The sequence below is a fragment of the Gracilinanus agilis genome, chromosome 1 (assembly GCF_016433145.1).
Source record: "Gracilinanus agilis isolate LMUSP501 chromosome 1, AgileGrace, whole genome shotgun sequence".
Classification (NCBI taxonomy): Eukaryota; Metazoa; Chordata; class Mammalia; order Didelphimorphia; family Didelphidae; genus Gracilinanus; species Gracilinanus agilis.
The window spans coordinates 335,586,625-335,597,914 of NC_058130.1; positions in this window are offsets into that span (position 1 = coordinate 335,586,625).

Below are 11,290 nucleotides of genomic sequence, written 5' to 3' on the forward strand. Positions count from 1 at the left end.
AGTGTCTGAAGCCAGATTGGAACCAAAGACCTCCCATCTCTAGACCTGGCTTTCAATCCAGTGAGCTACCTAGCTGCCCCCCATGGATATATATATTTTGACTGCTACTGGTGCTACCACTGGAGAATGAGGCAGATGGTAAATGACACTTAAAGATCAGCCTATAGAGGTGATCTAGATCCTGGAGCAGAGATGGGGACTGGTGGATGAGAAGAGTGACTGGCTGTCATTGAATATTTGTATGCCTACTGAACAGGGAAAGGTTAAATGATTCCTCCCATCACTCTTCTCTTGCTTTCCTATATTATCTGGAGCTGGGATCCTGTATATACAGTTTTCTCCTTATTGGGTTTTCATGAACCACAAGTCTATGTGGCACATGGTTCCCTCTCCACCATATCCAAAAATCTAGGGTAGGGTGATGGGGAAATCTGGGAGATGTTCCTTCATCACAGCCCCTCCTTAACCGAAAAAAAAGAAAAATTCAGATATCAGGTAGAAGATCTAGAAATGCTAAAGATTACTGGTTTTATAATTTCTGTATTTTAGGGGAAATAATCTATTTCATTCTTTAGAATCCTCTAGAGGGGCAGCTAGGTTGCTCAGTGTATTGAGAGTCAGGCTGGGAGACAGGAGGTCTTGGGTTCAAATCTGGCCTCAGACATTTTCTAGCTATGTGACCCTGGACAAATCCCTTAACACTAATTGTCTAGTCCTTTCCGGTGCTCTGTCTTGAAATCAATATTTAGTTTGGATTCTAAGACAGAAGGTAAGGGTTTAAAAAAAACAACCTATGTACATACACACATGTACATATATAAATATATAGATTATAGATATGTAGACAAAAGAAAAAAGAACCCTCTAAAGAAGCCATCTAAATATGAAATATTTAGCAATATTGCCAAATTACAGACTTGAATTTAGGGGGAGGAGACTAAGTATCTACATTCTGAGCACTCTCTGGTGGCTAGAAGTTATACTGCAACCTTTTGGAAGACTCCTACTCATGAGCCAAGGAAGGACCTGAGATGATTACTATACTAGTAGCTCAAGTAGTGCTCCGCCTGGTGCAAAACTCAAATATTTCATCCCTTCACTGGATCGTTAATAACAGTGACATGCTGTCTTTTTGTAGGCTTAAGGAAAGTAGGATATAAGCTAAGTTTGACTACTTTCAGTGCTCCAGATACTGTAGTTGTTATGGTAGAGTATGGACCTTAAAATCCCTTCAAAATCTGAGTTTTTGTTATTTTAGATACTCTTTCCTCCTTCAAATTATGTGATGCTGCTCTCTTCTAATAATCTCCTGCTTCTCTGTTCCTCCTTGGCTTTAATTAGTTAAGTACACCAATGCTCTGCCTTGGGACTTTTCTCTCTTGGAGTTGCCTCAATATCCTGGTTTCAGTCATCATCCTTTATGCAAATGACTTCTAAATTTAAATATCCAACATCAGTATCTTTCTCCTAAGCTCTAATCCTGAATCTCCAACTTCCTATTGGGCATCTTCACCAAGCTATCTGTTAACATCCACAAACCTTCCAATCCTTCAAGGTTCTCTCTTTGTTGATGCACCACTGCTCTGTCAACCACCAAGGCTCAAAGCATCAGATATACCTTTGATCTTTCTCTTTCCCTCAGTCCTCACATCCAATCAGTTGCCAAGTCCTGTCAACTCTATCTCAATGATGTCTATCAAATTTCTCTCTTCCTTTTCCTTTACATTGCCACTAACTTCATTAAGGTTCTCATCACCTCCAACTTGAATTACTGTAATCACTCTCTTGCAAATCTAGAGTCTTTTCTCTCTAATCAGCTCTTCACTCAGCTACCAAAATAATCTTACTAAGTAAGTAGATAAGTAGAAACAAGTGAGATATAGTTTATATATGTATATTTATGATATATATATAATATATTGGGGGGGTCAAATGATGCCCTCTCTATCGTGATGGGCAGGAGAGTTACCTGGGAATTTTCATGTAACAAACAAATTAACTATTTTTTATGAATCTTCTCAGTTACCAGTTCTTTAATTAAATTTCCCTAGGTTATTCCCTACCTCATTCTCAACTAAAAATTACTCTCTCACCTTCAGTTTTCCTAACATACTATATCTAGTTGTCACTTTTGTCCCAGTATAGTGTATTTTATAGCACACATATTTGTGTATATATCTTTTCTACCTCCCTCCCACTAGACTCATTGAAGGCAAGATCCTGTCATCTTTCATCTTTGCATCTCTGATGCCCATCACATTATTTTGCACATAGTAGGTATTTAAAAATTATGAATATTGAATTATGATGATTATTGAGTTGGGATTTTTAATTATTAAATTAAATTGAACAGCTCCTGTCCAAGATTTTAAAAGTAGGGATGAATTGAAGAGTTAAAAATATAATACATCAATTATAAGATTTCAACCACTGGTGGTCAAATTACATCACTGTGCGTTTTTGTTGATTTTTCATCTGTGAAGCTAATTTAGTCCTTGCACCAATCCAGTAAAAATCCAATTCTTAATAGCCTTTTGCTTCCCTGTGTTTAGAATTGTTTGTTTTGAATTAGATCTGTACAATAGCCTGAGTTTGTACTCAGTTTTCAATGCTCTAACTTAAATGCACAAGACTTAAGGCAACAGCAGTAGCTCCCTTATGTCTTTTCTCTGCTCTGCTCCTCCCCCAAGTTTGGAAATATCCCAGATCCATTTTCATCATCCCAGTTTTTCATTTAGGTGAAAAATTTCTGCTTGTTAAAAAAATGAAATAAATCTAAAATTATTCTGCTGCACAAGCCTCAGTAGAGGTTACATGAGTCATTTAACCTTTCCAGGCTACAGTCTCCTCATCTGTAAAATGAGGAGGTTGGAAAAGCAATGAGCTGCCTTGAGAGGTAGTAAGTTCCCCTAAGGAGAGTCTAGATGGCCTTTTGTAAGGAAAAATTTTAGAGGAGATTTCATGCATCATATAGGGACTAAAATGGCATTTAAGGTCTCTTCTAGCTCTGAAATTCTATGATTAACTGCTAAAATTCTTGTTGAGAAGAGAAAGTTCTTTAACTTAGTGAAGAAGAAAGAAAATTATTTTCAGAAGATATAAAGTCCCTTTCCTGAAATCTGGGAAACCAAGACATGGCCTAGCAACATGCCAAGTATGCTGTGATAAACATCAAATCTGCAAAAGAAAACGTTGCCTTTTCTCCTCTAAACATTATTATCCCAATCCTCTGAGGAAAGCTTAGACCAGGGGTTCTTAACCTGAGATCTATAAACTTTTTGTTTTGTTTTGTGTTTAAATTTTTGTTAACTGTATTTCAATATGATGATGGGGGAAGTTGTTTTTTGTTATTTTGGTAATCTTCTGTATTTTATTTTATGCCTTTAAAAGCAATATTCTAAGAAGGGGTCCATAAACATCATCAGATTACCAGAGGGATCCAAGACACGAAAATGTCTGATGACTTCTTATCTAAATCCCGGTGTTAAGCCATCCCCCTTGTCCCAAGAATGCAGGAGGCCAAGTTATTTTTTGAGCATATCAGTGGGTTCAAATCTGATTGTTCAATTTTAGAGCTATTCGAATCTTCTCCAGACTCAGCCCAAGGTAACTGGGATTTGAACAGAGATCTGTACTCAGCACAGGAGATTGAAGCCCTAGCCAGCCTTGGAAACAATCCAGCTTCCTGGGAATCCTTGGAATCAGTGGCTGACTTGGAAGTGGTCCAGGAGGGCAAGAATAGTTCCAAAATAAAGCAGCCTTCCTTGTCCCATCCTGGTAGGAGGCCTTGTCCCTGAGGCTAAAATCAACTGACTTGGCCTATGTGGGTGGGAGGGACAGTTGGACATACTTTTGACCATTTACTCTAATTTGTTCAACCCCCAGTGACTTTCAGGCAATATCAGGGTGGAGTAGGAGAAAAGGAATGAGAATTAAGGCCTTTTTATCTCTTTCATTCCCTCTCTGGTACATGCCGCCTGCCATTTAAATTTAGTCTGGTTGGAAAATCCTTTTACTTATACTGCACAATGTTTATTTGGAAAGTATCTCTGTCTGAACAGCATTCCTCTGTCTTCTGACTGATCCAAAAGCAACTTGGACTAATAGACTAGATTCTTTTACTCAGTTCCTTTTCCTTCCTTCCTACTCCCAGTATCTCCTTCAAACCCAGATATTCCCTGAAACTTCTAGCTGAAAAGACTTATTATAAAAAGTAAAATGAGCAGAACCAAGAGATGTTCCTTGAAGCTTCTCCCTCTGGGCTCTATAGAAAAGACATGGGTATTGGAGAGAATGAGATTCTGCCTGGATAAAGACTCAAAGACATGCAAGCTTGGTTATATTGTTTTATGGTCCCCTCAATTCTCACATACAAGCTGAAGGAAGACATTAATTCTGTGTGTTTTCTGCATTAGCTATAGGACAAACATTTTGCAAATATAATGCTCATACTCATCTTTATGCTTTTAGCTCAAATCAGCCAATAGGGCTTTCCCTCTCTGATATAATTCCACTATTATACACACACACACACACACACACACACACACACACATATATATGTGTGTGTGTGTGTGTGTGTGTGTGTATGCCCTTATTATATCCCAAATTATAAGATGTTAAATTTATCTCACCACTTTTTCCCCAGCCCCAATCTCCTCTTGCATATGGAAGAACCTTCAAAATGTGGCCCATTAAAGCAGTCCCATTAACAGCTTTTACTCTCTTAAAGTGAGTCACCTCTCTAGACTTCCTCCTAAAGGAAATGCTAACTAGAGTCCTCCCCCAAGCAAGAAGAAACTTTATTTGGAGATGGTGAAAGGGCCAAAGGACTGTGTATCATGCAAACATACTTCCCTCTCTCTTCCTGTCATACCACTCCTGGTTCTATGGGCTATCCCCCAGCCACTCTTTAAATTTAGCTCCTCTCTTATCTTTTGTCTTCAAAAACACTGGAAACTCTTTTAATTCCCATTAGTCCTATGATACTTAAGTAAAAGAAGCCTATTTAATTGGAAAAAAACTACAGTTTCCATGAGTCCCTGGGTCCCAAGACTTTGACCTAATTAGACAAAGGTAAGACACACTTCCCTTGGTGTTGACAGCGGTACAGCTATATTAGCTAGAGACAGCATGCTGAAGAATATAGAGAAAGAGGAGAAACATCTCATTGTACCTGAAACTGTGGAGACGAAAGTCATTCCAACTAGCAGGTCTGGAACCTGTATAGAGGAAGATCCCAAGCTTCAGTCCAACCACACCAGGTCCTTTGCCACATTTTGTCCATTTCAAAGGTGTTTGCCTTAGATTTATGCTTCTCTAGACTACTGGGTGGAAAAGAGAGATGTCATTATTTTTGTTCGGTTGATTCAGTTTGCCTGACTCTTCAGAACCCCATGGACCATACTACTGTTCCCCAAAAAATCCTGTCTTCTGCCTGCTAGCTGCTTATGCCTTCACTCAAAATTGCCTTGTATTTATTTGTTTTTTTTTTTTAAACAAAACTATATGTGTATATGCAGTGTCCCTTGATAGACTGTAAGTTCCCTGGAGGCAGAGGTTTTGCTTAATTTTAATTTTTGTATCCCTAACACTTAAATAATAGACATTTAATTAATGCTTGTTGGTTGGTTAACCTAGTAAATCACTTGCCTTGACTAATTCTTTGTATTACACAATTTCACTAAGAACTTTCGAGATTAAAACTCAACTAAATTAGGGGCAGCTAGGTGACAGAGTGGATAGAGAGCCAAGCCTAGAGATAGGAGGTCCTAGGTTCCTATCTATGTGACCCTGAGCAAGTCACTTAACCCTAATAGCCTAGCGCCTTTCCACTTTTCTGCCTTGTATCAATTCTAAGACGGTATCAATTGTATCATACTTGAATCAATTCTAAGACAGAAGGCAAAGGTTCAAAAAAAAAATCCTCAACTATGTTTAGGTTAATTTAAACTAAAATTTTTTAAAATTCAGTTTTGACCTTGCCAATAGATTAGCCAAAGACCATTTATTGAAATAGCATACCAGCTAATTTGGACATATGAAAATAAAACAATAGAAAACCAGTCTCAGAGACTATTCCCAAATAGTGTAACCTCGTTTCTCTATAGGCAGCAAAGCAGCTAAGTGAATAAAACACTGGGTCTGGAAGTCAGGAAGACTTGATTTCAAATCTGGCCTCAGACATACACTACGTGTATGACCTGGGCAAGTCCCTTAACATCTGTTCACCTAATCCACTAGAGAAAGAAATGGTAAACCGCTCCAGTATTTTTACTGAGAAAATTCCAAGGACATTATGGTCTACAGGTTCATAAAGAGTCAGACCCAACTCAAAAACAACAAAGGTGCCAGGTATAAATCTGGAATGAAAGTGTTTTGTCACAGATGTTCTCATATCTGTTAAAGGAAGATGATTCTGAGAAATCAGCTATACTTTGGAATGGAGGAATGATTAATAGATTAACTCGAATGTTAACTCAAAAGTTTCATCCCAGGGATGGGGCTGACAAGATCACTCTGAACCATCCAAGAAAAAAGGCTTCATTCAGTAAGGAAAATCTTTTGAAGCTTTCTTCTTTCTTGCTTCTATGACTGACCCTGCCTGAGCTCTTACTCGCCTGCTTGAAACCTTGCTGGCTCTGGATTACCTCTAATCTCTCTTAGCCCCACTCCACTACCATGACCCTGCTGATCTGATTATAACCATGACAACCAGTGCCTACCTGATTCAGAATCCTGCCTCCTCATCCTGTCCTGTTTCAACAATACCCTCTGTTGACATGCTTACTCCTAGCTGAGTCTTCATGTTCCTGTCCTTGTGGCCACTCCAGGATTCTGGACTAGGGATTCTGCCAAATTTTGTGTACTTATCAGGAACCTTCCTGATGTCCTGACTGAGTCTTAGCAGTACTCTCTAAGCCAGGGGTGGGCAACGTATGGCTCTCGAGCCATAAAGTCAATTTTTTTTCAGGCGCTGCTACAGGAGCGCACACTGTGAGCACTGTACGGCTCTCACGAAATTACATTTTAAAAAATGTGGCATTTATGGCTCTCACGGCCAAAAGGGTTGCCAACCCCTGGTCTAAGCCTATTTTACCCATTTCACAACCCACTCAGGACAGAATAGAGGCAAGATCAAGTGAGATGTCTTGTGGCAGGTGAAAAACAGACCCTAAAGCATACAAGTGACAGGTCAAGGTTCCAGTGTGGAATGCTAAAAAAAATCTACAATCCACAGAAGGAAACTATCAATCCTTGAAATGCCAAGAATGTGTCCAATTTGCAATAAAACAACTAAGGCAAAACTCTGAACCAATAACTATTTATTAGAGGAACCTGGCCCCTAGTAATAAATAGGATCCCAGATTTCCCTCATGGTCTGAGACCCTCCTCTCTTCCAGAGTACAATTTTTATACCTTCCAGTGCCCAGTCCTATCCTTATATGCCTGATCCATCCAAGCATCAGCATATTATCTCATTGGTAGACTCCAAATTCTTGGCATGCCCCTTGATTACATTGCTACCAAATGATGAGGTGGGCATATAGCAACCAGCCCATCTACTCCCCATCCTCAAGATATCCACTCTTAGCATAGGCCCTGGGCACCCTCATAACAGGTCCTAAACTGATACGATTCGGTATGTCAAGTCTCTTGTCCAGGCGTGCCTGGTATAGGTCAAGAGAAAGAAGTGATCCAGGGTGGAGGAGCTCTTATATATCCCGGGACTTTTCACTGGAGCTTGTGACATCTGGGTGGAGAACCCCTTCGAGCTAGGCTGTCAAATTAAAGTTTAACATGAGATGAAAGAGTCTTATTTTTAGAACCTATTTAGCTATGACCTACAACTAGCTGCATTTTATTATTTTCTATTAATAATAAGTAACTAATCCCTATCTCTCTGCATCACATTAAACTAGATAATTTTGATTAGAACTAATCATAGGGATAAAATTATTGATATAAGATGGACAGGGGCCTACTGAAATAGGCTAGGGGTCAAAGTATTTCTCATATTGTCAAACCAGCCTAATAAGGAAGTCTGATAAGTTGTAGGTTCTGAGTCTGAATTGCAGCTGATTTGAAACTTTTTCCTAGTTTTTGGTTTTTGCATATTAAAATGGAATCTGTGGAACTCTGTCCTCCCTTGTTTTCTCCAGTGGTTTTCTGTATTAAATTGAGCACTTGATATAATTGATATAATTCTCCATGAGACTTGGCTTGGAGTTTTTAATCATCTGTGTCATAGCAGACACAGTGTGAAAGAGTGGAAAGAGAGTCATAGGGGGGCAGCCGGGTGGCTCAGTGGATTGAGAGCTAGGCCTAGAGATGGAAGGTACTGGGTTCAAATCTGGCCTCAGACTTTTCCTAGCTGTCCTACCCTGGGCAAGTCACTTAACCCCCATTGCCTAGCCCTTACCTCTCTTCTGCCATATCGGTTCCAAGGCAAAAGTTAAGGGTTTAAAAAAAAAAAAAAAAAAAAAAAAAGGAAGGCATGACCATTCTCATAGAGAGAGAAAGAGATATTAGTTTTCCAAATGGGAAAGAGAGTCAGAGGATTCGGGTTCAAACCCAAGAGAATTGTTTAGGCTAGAGATCCCCTCAAATGCCTTCCAGGCTGTAAGTCTATGAATGAGATTGTGTCCCCTCTTCCCCCATTCCCAGACCCTCTCCAGCTCTACAAGCTCACTGGCAAAATAGGTGGCCATTCTAGTCTGGCCTACACAGCTGTTTGGGGAAGAACTGATTAAAATGATTATAGAATACTTTAAAAACAAAGTCCTATAGAAATTCTCAATGGAAGCACACCATGTTGTGGGAATTTGTCCATGTTTGGCTTGTCAATGAGCCGCCCATGGCTAACCCGGCCTCTGATTCGGCATAGCTCCTCCTAATTAACAGAGACACTCATTCTGTGCTGATGTAAAAGCCCTCTCATTCTGGGCCCATTGTATCCTGCCATACATAATCCTGCCTTTGTGACTCCAAATGAGGGGTTGCCATGGAAAGGATTCGTCACAATGGACCAAATTTAGGCTTTTTCTTCTTGGAGTCAAAGACAGGTACATATTAAAGCCCTGTGCTTGTACGTTCTATTGCCCCAGCCACCGGGGGCACATAAACAGGCACAACAATGATGCCACGATGATTTTTAATTTAGGAACAAACATTATTCGGGTGAAATAAATGATCGCATTTTAAAATACACTAGATCATCCATCTGATCTGGGGGCCAGCCCCTTCTCTTCCTCTTTTCTTTCTCTCCCTCCATTCAATTCTCCTTTCAAAGGGTCCAATATCTGGAAAGATGAAGAATTGAGGCATATGTTTAGAAGGTTAGAAATAGTCTTCCTGGCTTTCTTTCTCTTAATAGCCCGGGATCTAGATTGACAATATGATGTTAGGATGAAAGAGCTCGACTTGGGGTCAGGAAAAACTGAATTCACACGCTTTCTCTGACACTAACTAGCTCTGAGTCAGGTTAAGTCATTTAACCTCTGTGGCTCCATTTTCTTATCTATAAAATAAGGAGGATAATGCTTGCAATTTCTACCTCACAAGGAGCTTGCGATGCTCAGATGTGCTAATGAATGTAAAACTTTGCAAATATTAAAATGTTATAGAAAAGTTAATCATTAGGATTCTTGCCAGTGAACGCCAGCAGAACTCTTTAAGACTGAATGAAATAGAAATAATAGCCTGTAAAGGAGGGAACCCTTATTTCTCCCATGCAAACTCAATTTCGGTAATGAACCACACATCTGTACAAGGCCACAAGAAGAGAGAATAGATTTATATGAAAGCACAAAATGTTTTAAAAATAGTCTCATCAATAAGAGAACTTGTCCAGTGAGCAGGCCCATGACTCACTTATGACCTTCAGAGTCATTTAATTGCTCAATGCCTCACCTAACTCCTTTTTTCATTCTGCTCTAGAGAAGGAACACAGCTAGAGGAAATATTCCAATTAAGCAGTGACTGGCCCTACGTTAGCTCACATGCCTCTGGTTTCTGTATCTTAATATATCCAAATATATATTTCTGTAAAAATATAGTATAGATGAGGTCTACCCTGCTTTTAAAAATACCAACAGTAGCAGATAGAAGAAAATAGGAGGGTTTTTAAAAAATATATATGTATATATACATATATTAAATATATATACAAAGAGTAAATCATAGGACTAGTAAAGATATATGCTTATGTATATGTGTGCATATGTAAAATATATATGTATGTGTGTAATAAATATATGAGATATATTTAATATATAAAGCACATAGTAAGTATATTTCAAATATATAATAAATATATAAGATATATTTAATATATAAAGCACATAGTAAATATATTTCAAATATATAAAATATATTTAATATATCAAGCACATAGTAAGTATATTTCAAATATAATAAATATATAAGATATATTTCATATATAAAGCACATAGTAACTATGTTTCAAATATATAAAATATATTTAATATATAAAGCACATAGTAAATATATTTCAAATATATAAAATGTATTTAATATATAAAGCACATAGTAAATATGTTTCAAATATATAATATATATTTAATATATAAAGCACATAGTAAATATGTTTCAAGTATACAATAAATATATAAAATATATTTACTATATAAAGCACATAGTAAATATGTTTCAAATATATAATAAATATATAAAATATATTTACTATATAAAGCACATAGTAAATATGTTTCAAATATATAATAAATATATAAATATGTTTAATATATAAAGCACATAGTAAATATATTTCAAATAGAGAGTATATATTAAACATATATATTTAATATATAAAATACATATTAAACATAAATGAACATAAATATATGTTCAATATAATGTATATATTCAATGTACATTTAATATATAGTATATAAGTATAGTTATGCATAAAAATATAATAAATGTAACTGTATATAAATACATTTAATATACAAAGTACATATTAAATGTAATTACATTTAATATGTAAAATATATAACTATATTTAATTTAAAGTATATATTAAACATGAACATATTTAATATATAAAGTATATACTAAATCTATTTAGTATATACTGTATATAACTATATAGTTAATATATAAAGTATATAATAAACATATTAATATATTTACTATAGTAAATATAAGTGTATATAAAGTAGATATTAAATATGAATGTTTCTATAAAGTATATGTTAAATATAAACATATTTTATATATAAAGCATATATTTAATATATACTATATAAATATATATGGTGTTTTT